This window comes from Sminthopsis crassicaudata, chromosome 1, assembly GCF_048593235.1.
Source record: "Sminthopsis crassicaudata isolate SCR6 chromosome 1, ASM4859323v1, whole genome shotgun sequence".
Classification (NCBI taxonomy): domain Eukaryota; kingdom Metazoa; phylum Chordata; class Mammalia; order Dasyuromorphia; family Dasyuridae; genus Sminthopsis; species Sminthopsis crassicaudata.
This window is the reverse complement of record NC_133617.1, coordinates 560,933,233-560,950,164: the sequence shown is the minus strand read 5'-3', so window position 1 is coordinate 560,950,164 and position 16,932 is coordinate 560,933,233. Positions and strand designations below refer to the sequence as shown.

The 16,932-nt window shown below is 33.2% G+C and overlaps 1 long non-coding RNA gene across 2 annotated transcripts in view; it reads right to left on the bottom strand.

Moving 5' to 3' along the window:
- Positions 1-16,932, bottom strand: part of LOC141550950 (uncharacterized) — a 32,576-nt gene that overhangs the window by 5,293 nt on the left and 10,351 nt on the right. The window contains exons 3-4 of one of the 2 annotated variants that reach the window (XR_012484736.1): positions 16,530-16,747; positions 6,644-6,783 (exon numbers count right to left, since the gene is read on the bottom strand). This is a non-coding gene — a long non-coding RNA (uncharacterized LOC141550950). The remainder of the gene's footprint in view (positions 1-6,643; positions 6,784-16,529; positions 16,748-16,932) is intronic. The other variant, XR_012484735.1, reaches the window with a different exon arrangement.

The following is a 16,932-nucleotide window of genomic DNA, read 5'->3' as shown; positions in this document are numbered from 1 at the left end:
AATCGATGATATGAAGTGAAATGGAGGACTTTAAGGAAGGATAATAGGAGAAAAGAGGCAACAGTTCAATAGATTGGCAAATTGTATCCTTATTTATTGAATGCCAATAATTTTTGCCTGAGACCCCTTTTGCCTGAGAAATTTTTACATGATTTTTTACAAAATATATAGATATAGATACTATGTAATAGTATATAGGTATATAAAATATATGTAAGAATCAAATGTTTGTTGATAATAAATCACAATTTCATAACCTCCACATTCAGTTACAAGACTCCACATGGGGTCATGATCCACATTTTAAGAAACTGGAGTATAGTGGATAGAGGACCAGACCTGGAATCAAGAAGACCTAAGAGACTCAGATGGCCTCAGACACTTCCAAGCTATGAGACCCTAGGGCTCAATTTCCTAATATGTAAAATGAGATGGAGAAGAAAGTGGCAAACTACTCCAGTATCTTTGCCAAGAGAACTTTAAATGAGGTTCATGACTGAATAATCTTTTCATCCTTCTAAGACAGGGGTACTGGGATCATTCCCTGATATGTGGTAAAAAAAAAAAAAAAAAAGGTACAGGTGATGGGGAAAAGAGTTGAGGATTTAAGGAATTTATATATGGAAGAAGATATTCCATGAAGAAATAAACAACCTTCATGCACCTTAATTTCTGAAGGGAGCATGAACTTTCTGAGGTCTTCATATTAGTTCCTGTCAGTTAGGAGCTCCTATGAAGAGCTAAATGTATATCTGTCTGGACTCTGATGGAGTTAACATTTTTCTGGATGCCAAACAAGAAGACAGTGTCTCATCAACAAAATATTGAAGGGGTGAATGAGGACACTGAAATTTTGGAGGTTGCTCCAGAAGGCTAGCTAGTTGTGTCTATCACATTTTCTAGGATTCTCTTTCCCAATTACCCCAATGGTCCTACTCTTCCCACAACCCCACATAATTAGTGCTTCTATGTATCTGGGAAGTACTTTTATATCTTATTTATGTTTGTATGTATTTAATTGCATTTACTTTTGGATTAGATTACTGGGCTCACCAAGGTTATACATTTTGCCCCGAAGATCACTGCCTCTTAGAGTTGGAAAAAAATTTTTAAGATAGAGTTTCTATCTATATCATTGGTCCCTTCTACATCAATCCTTCAAAACTGGTCAGCTGGCTTTTGTTTGAAGGGATGTAGTGACTTCATCACCCCTAAGGAAATCTATTCTATTTTTGTCTAGCTCTGACTGGAAGGTTTTTTTGAACACTGAGCTCATGACTGCCATTCTCTAACTTCCACCCACTGATTCCAATTCTACTCAGGGGGCACCCTGCAGAATTTAGCATCATTCATTTCAACTTGACAATCCTTTAAACTTTTGAAAACTATTATCCTGTTGCCTCTAATTCTCTTCTCCAATTATTCATCCAGTCATTGTATGACACAGTTTCAAATCTCATCATCTTACTCACTCTCTTCAGGTAATAGTGAGTCCATATTCTTTCTAAAAAGTAATGCCCAGATTAGCACAATGCTCTCAATTTTGTTGGACCAAGACAAAGAATAGCAGAACTACTATTTCTCTGTGAAAACTATGCCCCTATTAAAATAGCCTGAGATTATATTAGAAAAGGGGAATAAGCCCTGATTCACCTGGGACCTAGGAAGTTTTTTAAATGTTTTATTTTTATTTTTATATTTTGAATATAGTTATATTACAATACAATTACTTTTTTCAATCCCATATATTTTGTTTTATGCATTTAAAAGCAGACCTCTCTATTACATTTTTTGTCTGCTACATTACACTTCTGATGAACAGTGAAATTATAGTTGATAAAAATTTTCAGGTTTTGCTCATATGAACTACTTATCATCTCTATGCTTGAATATGTTTTGGATTGGGAAGGGACCTTTATGATGATCTGGCCCATTTTCTTTGTTTATAGGTAAGAAAACTAGGTTCAGAGAAATTAGCCCAAGATCACACATGTAAGGAAATAAAAAGGTCGAATTTGAACCCAAGTGTTCTGTCTCCCAAGCCAATGCTCTTTCGAGTACATACATACCAGTTTCGTACCAATATGAGTTGAGTAGTTTCCCCCCTTTTTATAGAGATTTCCAAACCTCTATAATTGTACTAACATCATTTCATACTAAGCTTCCCCATCTTTGCTCATAATACTATTTTTTTTTAATCCAAGTATAAGATTTTGCCTTTACCCCTATTCAATTTCATCTTGAATTAGCTTACATTTCTATGCTATCCTGAAAGATTTTCTTTGAAAGCTGATTCAGGGAGAGAGTGAAGATGGTGGAGTGAGAAGTTGCTGACAACAAGCTAAAAATATACTAGGTCAAATTCTGATCAGAAAAGCCAAGAAAAAAAGTGAATCATTTTTTTCATTCCAAGGTAATTTAGGAAGAGAGACAGAAAACTGGATACTGAAGTAAGGGATGACCATGAGTGGATGCAGGACAGGAAAAACTCCATTACCTAGGGATAGAAAGGAAGCTGGGACAGAGCAAGATTGCTATAGCATTGGAGCATAAAAAAATCCCAGGGAACCTTTGAATCAAGAACAGGTGGCATCTGGCAACTCTGCTACCTATTTCTCTGTTCCAGAAAACAAAACCAGGGGAGAAAGACATGGTCATGAATAAGTGGGACCCCAGTTATATATTGAGCAATAGATGAATTCCAAAACTTAGCTTTGTAAGCTCTTTACCCAGATACAAAGTGGCTACTCATTCTAACCTTTAGTACAGTGTATAAATCTTGCAAATACAATAACTAGGGCAAGAAACCAAGATCAAGGGGAGCCAACAAATCAGTCATTTTGAACTTGCAGTAGCTCTCAATGAGCTAACAGTGACTGAGTCCAACAGAAACCCTACTTGCAGAACTCAGACCAGGAGATCAGTAAACACATCTTTTCTCAGATTACATCATTTTTAAAGCATGGAAAACTTACGAGGCCCCGGACTTAGCTGTGACAGCAGCAGAAGGACATAAAAGACTGAAGCTCAGACCAGTTATCCCCCCAGAGGTGAACAAAAACTAAAACTAACATAAAGTACAATGTCAGGAAATAGGCTGAAAAATGAGCAAAATAAAAAAAGACCACTAAAAGCTACTATGGTGATAAGCAAAGCCTTAAAGAAAAAAAAATGTGGACCAGACACAAGTCTAACTAAAATTCTTAGTACAGTTAAAGAAAAAATTAAATAAATAGCAAAAAAAATATTATTTATATTATTTATTAATAAATAGTATTTATTATTTATAGTATTTATTAATATATGTTATTTATTAATTTTTTTAGAAAAGAAATTTTTATTTTAGAAAACCAGATGATAGATGGTGCAGTAGATAAAGCATCAGCTCTGGAGTCAGGAGGAACTAAGTTCAGATAATTCTGAAAGACTTAAAATGAAAAATGTTATCCATATCAAGGAAAAAAAAAACTGATAAAATCTGAATGCAAATCAAATCATACTTTTTTTAAACTTTCTTTTTCTTTTTTGGTCTGTTTTCTTTTGCAACTAAGCTAAAATGGAAACATGTTTTGCCTGACTACAAAGGTATAATAAATATCAAATTTATTTTCTTCTCAAGGAAAGGATAGGAAAGGAGGGAAGAATTTGGAACTCAAAACATTTTAAAAAAAAAAACTTTAATTTTGTACATGTAATTGAGAAAAATAAAATTTTAATTTAGAAAAAAATTAATAAAAAGAAAATAACATCTTAAAAATATAATTGACCTAATGGTAAAAGAGACAAAAAATTCACTGAAAAAGAACTCATTAACCCGGAATGGTCAAATTTACTCTGGAGCAGGAGTAGCTAACAATCATGAACTCAGACAAAGCAAAGGCAAAAATAGACCTAATTAAAAAAAGAAAATCAGGGAAATTACATTTTGTTAAAAGGTACCACAGACAATGAAGTAATATTAAAAACTTTTATAGTAAATTTCTCAGATAAAATCCTCTTTTCTCAAATGTATACAAGAAGTTTATAAAGTAAGAACAATTTCCCAATTAATAAATGATCAAATAATATGGGAAGTTTGAAGAAGAAATTAGAATTATGTAGAGTTGCATAAAAAAACTATAAATCCCTATTGATTAGAGAAATGTAATTTAAAACGACTCTGAGGTACCATCTCACACCTAGCAGAAATGACAAATGCTGGAGTGGATTAAAGAAAACAGCTACACTAATAAACTGTTGATGGCTTTTCATACTGGTCCCACCATACTGAAAAACAATTTGGAATTATGCCCCAAAGGCCATAAAAGTGTGCATACTCTTTGATCCAGCAATACCATAACTATGTCTAGATCCAAAAAAGATCAAAGAAATAGAAAAAGGACTAATATGCACAAAAATATAATAGTTCTTTTTGTGTTGGCAACAAATTGGAAAGTGATGGGATGCCCATCAATTGGGGAATGGCTGAACAAGTTGTGGTATATAATTGTGATGGAGTAATTAACAGGATGGTTTGAGAAAAACCTGGGAAAATTTATGTGATATGATACAAAGTGAAGTGAGTAGAACCAGAAGATCAATGTACACATCAATATTAAATATTGTAAAGATAATTAAATGTGAAAGACTTAATAACCCTGCTCCATAGAATGATTCAAAACAATTCCAAAGGATTTATGATGAAAAAATGTTTTCCACCTCCGGGGAAAGAGAACTCTGATGAACTCTGAGTATAAAGTGAAGTATAATTTTCTTTATTTTTCTTCCTTTTTTGAGATATGGCTAATGTAGGAATATGTTTTGCATGATTTCATATATATATATATATATATATATATATATATATATATATATATATATATATATATATATATATATATATATATATATATGATATCACTTTGCTTGCTTTCTCAGTGTGTGAAGGAAGGACGGAAACCAGGGAAAGAATTTGGAATTTAAAATTTTAAGAGAAAAGAAAATTAAATCTAAATCATTTTTTAAAATTCCAAAAATTAAAAAAAAATTCTTTGAAATTACAATTTCCTAAATGAAAACTAATGGCTCCCTGAAACATCAAGAAATAATAAAACAAAGTCAAAAGGCTGAAAAAAAAATGAAAGAAGATATAAAATACAGCTGACTAGGAAGATAACCAAGAAGGGATTATTTAAGGATTACTGAATTATCTGAAGTCCATGAGCAAAAAAGAACCTACATATCATATTACAAGAAATCTAAAAGGAAAACTGCTCAGATATCTTAGAACCAGAGAATAAAAATAAAAACTGAAAAAATCCATTAGTCACCTTCTGGAAGAAACTCCAAAATGAAAACTCCTTGGAATATTATAGCCAAAATTCAGAAATCCTAAATCAATGAGAAAATAATACAAGCAGCCAAAAAAAAAAAAAAAAAAAATGAAGGATCCCCTGTTTGCCTCAGTTTTCTCATTGCAAAATGAACTAGATAATGAAAATCTAAGAAAAATCCAAATGGGGTAATAATATGTTAGAAACCTTGAAACAATACAACAACAATGTGAGAATTTGTTTTGTATGACTATACATATTTGTAAAAAATTTTGTTTTTCCTATCTTTATAATACATGGTGAGAGGAAGGGATTCAGAAGAGAGAATTTGGAGCTGGAAATAAAATAAAACTGAATTTAAAAAAAATTCAAGGACAGATCATAAGACATTTCAACAACAAACTCACTTCAAGTTGATACTGACACTATGGACTCCTCACTATTTTTCACGTCTTATATTCAATCTATTGCCAATGCTTGTTGATGTCACTTTTATGATTTTTGAATGCAGCCCCTTCTCTCCTATGACAGTGTGAGTATCCTAGTAAAGGCCCCCCCTTGTGCCTGGACCACTGCAATAAATTTTTAGTGGGTCTGTCTCAAGACCTCTCTCCACTTCAATCAATCCTTCATTCAGTCACCAAAGTGATTTTTCTAAAGCTCAGGACCAATCACATTAACCTTCTACTCCACAAACTCCAGAGGCCACCTATCACTTCAAAAATAAAATTTAAAAAAAAAATCTTGTCAAAGACTTTTTATGTCCTAGATGACTAGGAAGATATATTAGGGACGCCAGGGCCAATCAGGTCCGCAATATACCTTTTTCTTCTAAGTAGAGCTTCCATACCTTTTAAGTGAGAGGAGAGAAGTCTAATTAAGGAAATTCTGATGCTATTACCATACATACAAAGGCATAGATGGCATGTTTATCACACTTTTTGATGACATAAAGTTGAGAGGATCGGATGATATATGATAAATTCAAGCTCAAAAAAAACCTCAATAGGCTACAATGATACATTGAATTTAATAAGAGGAAAATAACTTGGAATAACTGTATCAAGTCCCATACTTGGAATTTGATAAATCAACAGCACAAGCACGATTAAACAAAACCTTGGGTAAAAAAATTTGCAATTTCAGTATTTTTAAAGTTCAGTATGAATCAACAACATAACTTTAGTTGCATGAGAGAGCTAGCATCTAGAAGGGATGTTTGTCTTAATGCTATGTTGCTCTCAGATCTACTGTTCTAGTCAGAAAGTACCTGAAGAAGTATGCTCAGTTCTGGGTGTCACATTTTAGGAAAGACATTCAGAGGAAGGTACCTGTATTTTGAGGAGTCTGGGGGTAATGTCACATAACTTGTTGAAGTAATTGGCAATTTGGAGATATCAGAGTGGATATCATGGCTCTCTACCCATCTATCTACCAGCTACCATGTGGAAGAGGAGTTTGACCAGTTCTCCTAAAGAAGAGAAAGGATCAATGAGTGGAAGATACAGAAAAACAAATTTAACTTTTATCATAAAAAAAAAAAATCAACAACAGACACTATTAAAAAAGTTGAATGGATTGTTTTGGTAGTGTTTTCTTGCCTAATGAGAAGCCTACATGGTACAGTGGATAGAGTGCTGTGTCTAAAATCAGAAAAAGCTGAGTTTAAATATGGGTTCAGATATTTACTTAGCTGTGTGATCCTAAGCAAATTTCTGACCTATCTCAGTTTCCTTGACTATAAAATGGGAAAAATAATAGCAGCTTTCTCCCAAGGTTATTGTGAAGCTTAAAAAATAATATTTTAGAATGTTTAGCACACTTCCAGACTCATAACCAGTGCTAAATAAAAGTTATGATTGTTATTACTACTAGTCTTAAGTAGAGGTTAGATGTTGGTTGCTATAAAAATAAAATTTTTTTTTATTCATAAATGAGTACATACATTTGTACATTTGTATATCTGGAGCTGAAGGAGAAAAACTGAAATGTTTTAGTCTAATTTCTCATTTTATAGATGAAGAAACTGAAGCCCAGTGAGAGGGTATTTAATCAGGTGGCCAGGAATTGAAAGGGTCCCCATAAATCAGGGAATGATTGAACAAGTTAAGGATTATGAATGTAATGGGGTATCATTGTGCTGTAAGAAATAATAGAGGGGTTGATCTCAGAGAAGCCTAACAACACTTCATGAATTAACTGATGTAGTATAAGGTGAAAAGAACCAGGAGAACAATTTCTTTAATTAAAAAAAAAATTATAAAGATAAACAACTTTGAGAAATTCAGATCTGATTAAGTAATGACCCAACCACAATTCTAGAGGATTTAAGATAGAACATATTATGACAGAAAGGTGATTAATTCAGAATGTAGATTAAGATTTGTGAATATGCATGTTTGTGTGTGTTGGACATGGACAATATAGTGTCTTGCTTGATTATACATGTTTGCAACAAGGTTTTGTTTTTCTTGCTTTTTCAGCTGGGAGTGGGGGTCATGGGAGGGAGAGAGTGAGGATATGAAAATTAAAATTGAATTAAATAAAAAAGAAAAAGGTTTATAACAGGTTACACAGTAATAAGCATCAGAGGTATACTCTGAAAACCCTGAGCTAGGGCTCTTTGAATTGAACCATACTAACTCCCTTAATGCCTCTGAAATCTCTTTGAACTTTAAGATCTTGAGATTCAGTGAACTGAAACCTTAATTTTACATTAAAAACAAAAACAAAACAAAACAAAAAAAATTGCCTCTAATTGATCAGATTTAAAACTCTTGGACTTCTTGGTGGTCTTCAGAAATACATCATCCTGCAATTTCACATCAGCTCTGAAATTCACTCCTCCTTTCTTCCTCTAGGGCCCTGAGATCCCTCCCTCCCTCTGATTAGAAATAATGGAGAGTAGACATCTGAGAGCTTCTCCCAGACTATCTATTTAGGGGTTAATCATCTCATCTTGTTCCATCCAGTTGCATTCCTGGACTCCTCCTTCCTTATGTTTCTACAATAGAAAACTTTCTCCTTTTCCACCTCTCCTAAGTTTCTTTTTAATGTGGTGACTTCCCCCAATTTGGTTTGTCATTTCCTTTTCCAGTTCACTTTACAAGTGAGAGAAGTGAGGCAAACAGGGTTAACTCCTCAAGACCTCACAAGTAATAAGTATCTGAGGATGTATTTGAACTTAGGTCTTCCTGATTCCAGGCCTGGAACCATTTAGCTGCCCCTCTGGAATGCAGTTGATACTTAATAAGTGTTTATTGACTATCATATTAACATATTTTTCTCTTATTTTCCTAACAACATAAAAGATAATTTTACATATCTACCAATCACATTATATTTCTTATTTAATAATTAATTATCTATATTACTGTTTGCATATACACAAAAATATGATTAAGCCTTTTAGTCATACTATCAATAGGCCAACATTTATGTTATTAATAAGGTAAACACTCAGCAGACTATCCTCCTTCATGTTGATTTCAGAATCTTTCCTTACATTAAAGAAATCATTGCAAGATCATCTGAACCTATCACCAGGTAAGTACGTAAATCCTTTATCTAATCTTTTACAAAGGTGAGAGGGTGGATCAAATAAATATTTAAGGCCACCAAAAGCCTAGGGATAACAAGAAAGACTACAGTAGAAGCAGACTAGCAAGGATGATTAGCCCTAAGTTGGTATTCACACATATATCCAAACACAATCATGCATAGTTTCATATTTTAATACCAACATAATATACTGTTTGAAACAGGATCAATATATAAGCTGAATTTTTTTTTATCAATATCCTCCAGGGTAAAGATTTGTTTAGCTTAATTTCATTCCCACAAGGTATCTAGCAATAATAATAACAGCCAACATTTATACAGATCATTCCAAAAGTCTTAGTGAAGTTTGAAGTTTTAACAGCTTCTAAGCACTGTATAATGCTTTAAGTTTGCAAAGTATTACATATATCACCTCATTTTTTTCAATAAGGTCTTTCATAAAGACAATAATGTACTTGAGGTGATTACGGTGATTAATTTATGAGCCAACAACACACCTTGGTATATATTAAGACACTTGAGTGAGCTTCTTGTCCAAATCAACCCAAGTAGTGGTTAATGAATGCACATTTTATTTACATATATATGTTTATGAATGACTCTAGACAAGTATCATTCTAACTACTTTAAAATAATGTTGGATTTTTAAAAAAATAACAAAGTAGCAATGTGTCTGATCCACGATGTCTGGAATCCACAAGAATCCAGAAGATAAGTGGGCAAATCAATTTACATTGGTAGCTCCTACCTTTCACCACTATATTAGTTATTAATTTAAGAATATTATGTGTTTCTTTGATGCTAAATTGCTCATTTAATTTAGGTGAGTCTGAATTAAAGATGTCTCTAGGGCTGTACAATTCAACATTTTCAAGGTTAATGTTTTTTAAAAGATAGTACAATGGATAAAGAGCTTGACATGGAATCAGATCTGAATTCAAATCCTGCCTGAGACATTCACCTTGGCAAGTGAATTATTATCTACTGATGATAACTCTTAAACAAAGCTTTCTTATTACTATTTGTTACTATTTGCCTAAGAAAATTCTTAGGAATTCTTCCTAAGAAAATATAATTCTTTGCAGATGATATAATGGTGTATTTAAAGAATCCTAGAGAATCAACTAAAAAACTACTGGAAACAATAAACAACGTTAGCTAAGTTGCAGGATATAAAATAAGTTGCACGTAAATCATCAACATTTTTATATAATACCAACAAAGTCCAGCAACAAGAAATTAAAAAGAGAAAGTCCATTTAAAATAATTGTAGATAATAAAATATTTGGGGGTTTACCTGCCAAGACAAAGCCAGGAACTATATAAACACAATTATAAAATGCTTCTCACACAAATAAAGTTAGATCTAAAAACTGGAAGAATATCAAGTGCTCGTGGGTAGGCTGAGCTAATGTAATAAAAATGACAATTCTACCTAAATTAACCTACTTTTACAATGCTATAATAATAAAAATGACAATTCTACCTACATTAACCTACTTATACAATGCTATAACAATCAAACTGCCAAGACATTACTTTACAGAACTGGAAAAAATAATAATAAAATTCAACTGGAAGAACAAAAAATCAAGAATTTCAAGGGAATTAATGGGGAAAAAAATGCAAAGAAAAGTGACTTAGCTGTACCAGACCTAAAACTATATTATAAAGCAGCGGTCATCAAAACCATTTAGTACTGGTTAAGAAATATAGTAGGGATCTGTAGAATAGATTAGGTTCACAAGACACATTAGCCAATGACTATAGTAATCTAGAGTTTTATAAATCCAAAGACTGGCTTTTGGGATAAGAACTCACTATTTGACAAAAATTAATATGGCAGAAACTAGACATTGACCAACACCTAATACTCTATACTAAGATAAGGTAGAAATGGATTCATGATTTACATAAAAAGGGTGATACTTTAAGCAAATTAGGAGAACAAGGGATAATCTACCTCTCAGCTCTATGGAAAGAAATTTATAGCCAAAGAAGACTAAGGGAATATAATTAAATGCAAAATGGATTGTAATGCCGGAGAAACTGAGCAAGATAGAGATTAGAGAACAATTTAATAATTTATTTAATGGAGAGATTTACTGGGACCAAACTCATCCATGGTTTGGTCCCAGGGCTTAATGAGACTATCATCTCAAAGAATCCAGATGAATGTCAGTGAATGTCAGATGTCAGATACAAGATTCTTGTATAGGGTTACAAGAACAATGACATAATGGGGGAGATACCTGGATGGGGATGACCTAATGGGAGGAGAAACCTAGGATGAGAATGACATAATGGAGGCAGGCACCTAGGAGGGACTAGAGAAGCTCCTGATATTCTAATGACTTCTAAAATGGAAAAAAAAACCTTTATTCCATCAAACATAAAGAGGGAATGATTATAGCCTAAAATCTAAGATATAAGACCTTTATACTAATGTTGAGAGGGAATGGTTTTAGCAGAGTAACTGAATAGGACAATTAGGGAAACTGGGTCAGGACATTAAAAGGGAACTGTGGCACAACAGGATACTTCTTGATTATATTAAGGTAAAAAGTTTTTGTACAAACAAAACCAATGTAGCCAAAATTAGAAAGGAAGCAGAAAAGGGGGAACATTTTTTTGCGTCCAATATTTCTGATAAACGTCTCATTTTTTAAAATATATAGAGAAATGACTTAAATTTATAAGAATTTAAGTCATGCTCCAACTGATAAATGGTCAAAGGATATGAACAGACAACTTTCAGACTAAAAAATTATAGCCATTTCTAGTCATTTGAAAAAAATGCTTTAAATCACTATTGATTAAAGAAATGCCAATTAAGAGAACTCTGAAGTACCACTCCATATCTCTCAGATTAGCTAAAATGAGAGGAAAAGATAATGATTTTTTTTTTTTCAGAGGTAATTGGAGTTAAGTAACTTGCCTAGAGTCACACAGCTAGGAAGTGTTACTTGTCCAAGACCAGATTTGAACTCCTTGGGGCTGGTGCTTAATCCACTGGACCACCTAGCAGCCCTGATAATGATAAATATTGATAGGGGGTATGGGGAAACTGATTCATTAATACTTTGTCATAAGAATTGGGAACTAATTCAACCATTCTGGAGCAATTTGCAACTATGCCCAAAGGGCTATTAAATTGTGCATACTCTTTGATCTAGCAGTGTCACTACTGGGTCTGTATCCAAAAAGATCATAAGGGGGAAAAAGGACCTATATGTGCAAAAATGTTTGTGGCAGCTCTTTTTGTGTGGCAAGGAACTGGAATCTGAGTAGATGCCCATCACTCAGTTGGAGAATGGCTGAATAAATTATGTTATATGAATGTAATGGAATATTATTTCTTGTTCTATAAAAAAATGATCAGCAGAATGATTTCAGGGAGGCTGGAGAGATTTACATGAACTGATGCTAAGTGAAGTGAGTAGAACCAAGAGAACTTTATACATAGCAACAACAAGATTATATGATGATCAATTCTGATAGACATGCCTCTTCAAAAAATGAGGTGATTCAGGACAATTCCAATGGACTTGTGATGGAGAGAGCCATCTGTATCCAGAGAGAAGACTATGGGTACTGAGTGTGTATCACAAGATAGCATTTTCACCTTTTTTTCATGTTGTTGTTTGCTTGCTTGTTTTTTTCTTTCTCATTTTCCTCTCTTTTGATCTGATTTTTCTTGTGCAAAATGATAAATGTGGAAATGTTTAGAAGAATTGTACATGTTTAACTTATATTGGATAACTTGCTATCTGGGAGAGGGGTGGGAGGAGGATGGTAGAAAAATTTATAACAGAGTTTTGCAAGGGTAATTTTTTTTATATTTAGAATTTTTTTTCACAGTATATATGCATGAGTAATTTTTTTATAATATTATCCCTTGTATTCATTTTTCCAAATTATCCTCCCTTCCCTCCATTCCTTCCCCCTGATGACAGGCAATCCCATACATTTTACATGTGTTACAATAAAACCTAGATACAATATATGTGTGTAAATACCATTTTCTTGTTTGCAAGGGTAAATGTTGAAAATTATCTTTTCATGTATTTTGAAAAATTAAAAGCTATTATTATTTTTAAAAATATGACCCCATGATCCAATGTTAAAAAAACAGAATCAAAATTAAAGAAAGATGAGTTGCTTTCATGAACAAAATTGCAGCACAATTACAAATGATGGTGAATAAGAAAAAAAAAAAAAGAATTTACTTTATATCCTGCTTTTTTCCTAAAAACGATAATTATTTAAACAAAAATTTTAGTTGATCCTTTAGTAGCTATCTCTAAGGGGGGGGGAGCTTGTGGGGTATCCATAAGGGAAGAAAAAAGGAAAACAATTTATATAACTTTGTAATATATTTTATTATACCATATTATGGAAATGTTTGTTTCATTATACAAATTAAAATAAAAAATTCTTAAAAAGTAAAAAGGAGGAAATCTGAAGTTTGGGGTGTATAGGGAACTCACAAATGAACTCATATTTTAAAAATATATATGTACAGAAGGCAGAGAGGATCATAAAAATCAAGATCAAAACTTTTAAAACATGAAACATATTTACAGAGGATATGATAGCTTTCATCATTTATTTTCAAAGATATTATATGGAAAAGAAATTAAACTTATTTTCTAAATCTACCAAGGGTAAGATTTGGACATTTCCAGTAGAAAGAATTATTTAATAACTATAAAACTGTGACAAAACAATGTAGCTCATCGATATAATGAAACATCTGTCATAGATTCTAAGTGTTAAGCAAATCTGTTAGAAAGGATTACTATATGGATGAGTGTAATGTTCTGGTTGGTTTTCTGGAGGTCTTGGAGCAGCCTTCTTTTCAGTTGAGTAATCACCACAAGAATAGCCAGGTGTTAAAATTCAAATCCTTTATTGTATCCTTCACAATCTCTTTGCCTGGGGCTAGGCAGCTTTCTGGAGAGCCTTTCAGATCAGCCTTGGTCTCAGTGGGGGAAGTGCAGGACTCCAGCCACCATGGTGCTGTGAGATGAAGTGAATGAATCTGGCTCTACCCCTGGCTGAGTTTGTCCCAGCTTATATACTCTACACTGAGTATAAACCAATCATTATATCACTAGGAAACCATTATTTACTGTAAGATTAAATCAATCATACAGAATTTAGAGAACTATTAATCACCATGCTAAACTAGATAACCATTGTCTTATCAATTCCACTGAGTTAGCACCTTGTAAGAATTCTTGTTTTAATAAGTACAAGCGTTCTGGCCCATAACAGGTGAGGAGATAGAAAATCATCAAAGTCGAGTGTAAAACTGTTTGCATTTTTTGTTTTTCTTCCCAGGTTATTTTTACCTTCCGAATCCAATTCTTCCTTTGCAACAACAACAACAATAACAAAAATTCGGTTCTGCACATATATATTGTATCTAGGATATACTATAACATATTTACTATGTATGGGAATGCCTGCCATCTAGGGGAGGGGGTGGAGGGAAGGAAGGGAAAATTCAGAACCGAAGGGAGTGCAAGGGATAATGTTGTAAAAAATTACCTACGCATATGTACGGTCAAAAAAAGGTTATAATTATAAAATTAATTTAAAAAATTAAAAAAAAAAAGAAAATCATCAAAGTCCTTTTCGACATGAAGAGTCTAGAATTCTATTTCTATATATATTTTACACTATGAATGGGAGATACATTTCCTTATTTTTAAAAAATCGTCTTAGATGGTATTCATTTGGAAGAGGTGATCTTTTCCACTATTAATTTACTCCACGCTCTCCTAGACCACTTTTGGAAGATGCCTGCCCTGGACTTGCTCCAGGAGGCCTAGCAGTAAACCCAGATGTAGTGAAATCAGTCATGCCAAAGGTATAGCCCAGAGACAGGGATGTTTCATGGCTCAAGGGAAAGTTACTACAAAATCAATGAAGCAAGACTTTCAAGCTCCTCTGTGAGACCTGTCACCTTGTGACTCCCTGAAACTTATCTTGTGTGCAAAATGAATATAATAAATCATTACTCGACTGTTAAATAAACAACTAATAAAATAACCATGAACAATCAAGCAGTAGTGTAAGAACCAGAGCTGATCAAACACAACCAGTGAATCAGGATTTTCATCTCTTATTCCTGCAATCCGGTTCACATGCAGAAGTATATGCTTTTGTAAGTAAAGGTGGGTGCCATTTGAGTTAATTAATCAATCATGCTTTCTCTCTCAGCCCTGATGTTTTTATCAGGAAGTACATTTGTATTGAATATTCAATCAAGGGCATTTCAATCATATTCAACAGGAAGTCTGTTCAGATTGCTAGTCTTGGTCTTTTTCTATAGGGCTTAAACATCATCAAGCTAATTAGGAATTGGGGATTTAAAGTAGGGCAGTTTAATATTAAAAAATAATTGGTTGGAGTAGGGGAAGAGGGAAGGAATATTTCAGTTACTTCTTCCTCAGCTAGATCAAAAGACATCTTGTCAAAAGACATTATGAAAATAGGTAGCATTTCTATAGCACTTTAAGGTTTTACAAAACACTTTGCAAATATTATCTCATTTTATCTTTACAATAACCCTGTGAAGTAGGTGCGCTTATTACCCCTGGTTAATTTATAGATAAGGAAATTGAGACAGAAATTAGGTGACTAGACCAGAGTCACATAGTTAGTAAACCTCTGAGATAAGATTTTAATTCTAATCTTCCTGACTCCAGGTTTAATGATCTATAATGGATTGTACCACCAAGCTGAACTTCAGAGAATTGCAGGATTTTAGACTTGTCATTGTCAACTTCAAAGCAATGTTTACTTTGGGAGCCAAGAAAAGACTGGGCACATTGAAGAAAGGTGGCTTTAAAACTCTGCTAGGAGCTGAAGAGACAATCACAGACCTTAGAGGATCTTTATAAATCCCCAGCAAAGGAGACAGAAAAAGACTGCTAGATTCCACATGTGTACGTAGGAGACTTTTTTTTTTTTTTTAGGTTAAAAAAAAGCCATTTTCATTATAATACCTTAATAAACTGGCTGTTTCCATGCCTGAATGCTCTTCTTCCCCTTTTCCAAGCCCTGACTTCCTTCAAGTCTCAGCTAAATCCCTATCTTCTCTAAGAAGCCTTTTCTGATCCTTCCTAATTCCAATGCCTTCTCTCTACTGATTATTTGCAATTTATCTTGTTTTCTTGTTGTTTCTACTCCCCCCTCCCCCCAACCCCTCCTCCCCACTCCCTTTGTCCTTTCTTTGCATTCTTGTACTCAACATGGTAGCTGGCATATAGTCTGCATTAAATATATGCTTACTGATTGACTTTCTAAAAGCTAATTGAGTCTGGCTTATTAATATCAAATGATAAGTATAAAGAAAACACATAGAGAGGAGTTATGAATTATAGCTTAGTTATGACTATAGTCGCATATATGTACATATATATTAGTATACATACAAACATACTTCAGAGATACTATAGGTTCAATTCTAGACTACTACAATAAAGCAAATATGTTATAATAAAGCAAGTCACACAAATCTTTTGGTTTCCCAGTGTAAAAATTATACTATATTGTAGTCTGTTAAGTGTGCAATAGTATTATTCTTTAAAAAAAATATGTACCTTAATTAAAAATAATTTATTGTTAAAAAAAAATACTAACCATCTGTTGAGCCTTCATCAAGTTGTTACCTTTGTGTTGGTAGAGGGTTTTATCTTCATGTTTTTGGATGCTGACTGATCAGGATGGTGGTTGCTGAAGGGTGGGGTGGCAGATTTCTTGAAATAAGGTAGACTTATCAATCTACTCCTTCCTTCACTTGAACACTTAGAGGCCATTGTAGATTTATCAATTGCTCTAATTTCACTATTATTAAGTCTCTGGGAACAGGGAGGTGTAAGGAAAGGAAGAGAATCCACAAGGGTGGATTAGTCAGAAAGAACCTTTATCAATTAAGTTCATTATCTTAGATGGGCAGGGTTCAAGAAGTCACAAAACAATTACAATAGTATAATAAAAAATCACAGATCACTTGATTTTTCTTGTGCAGCAAGATAATTGTATA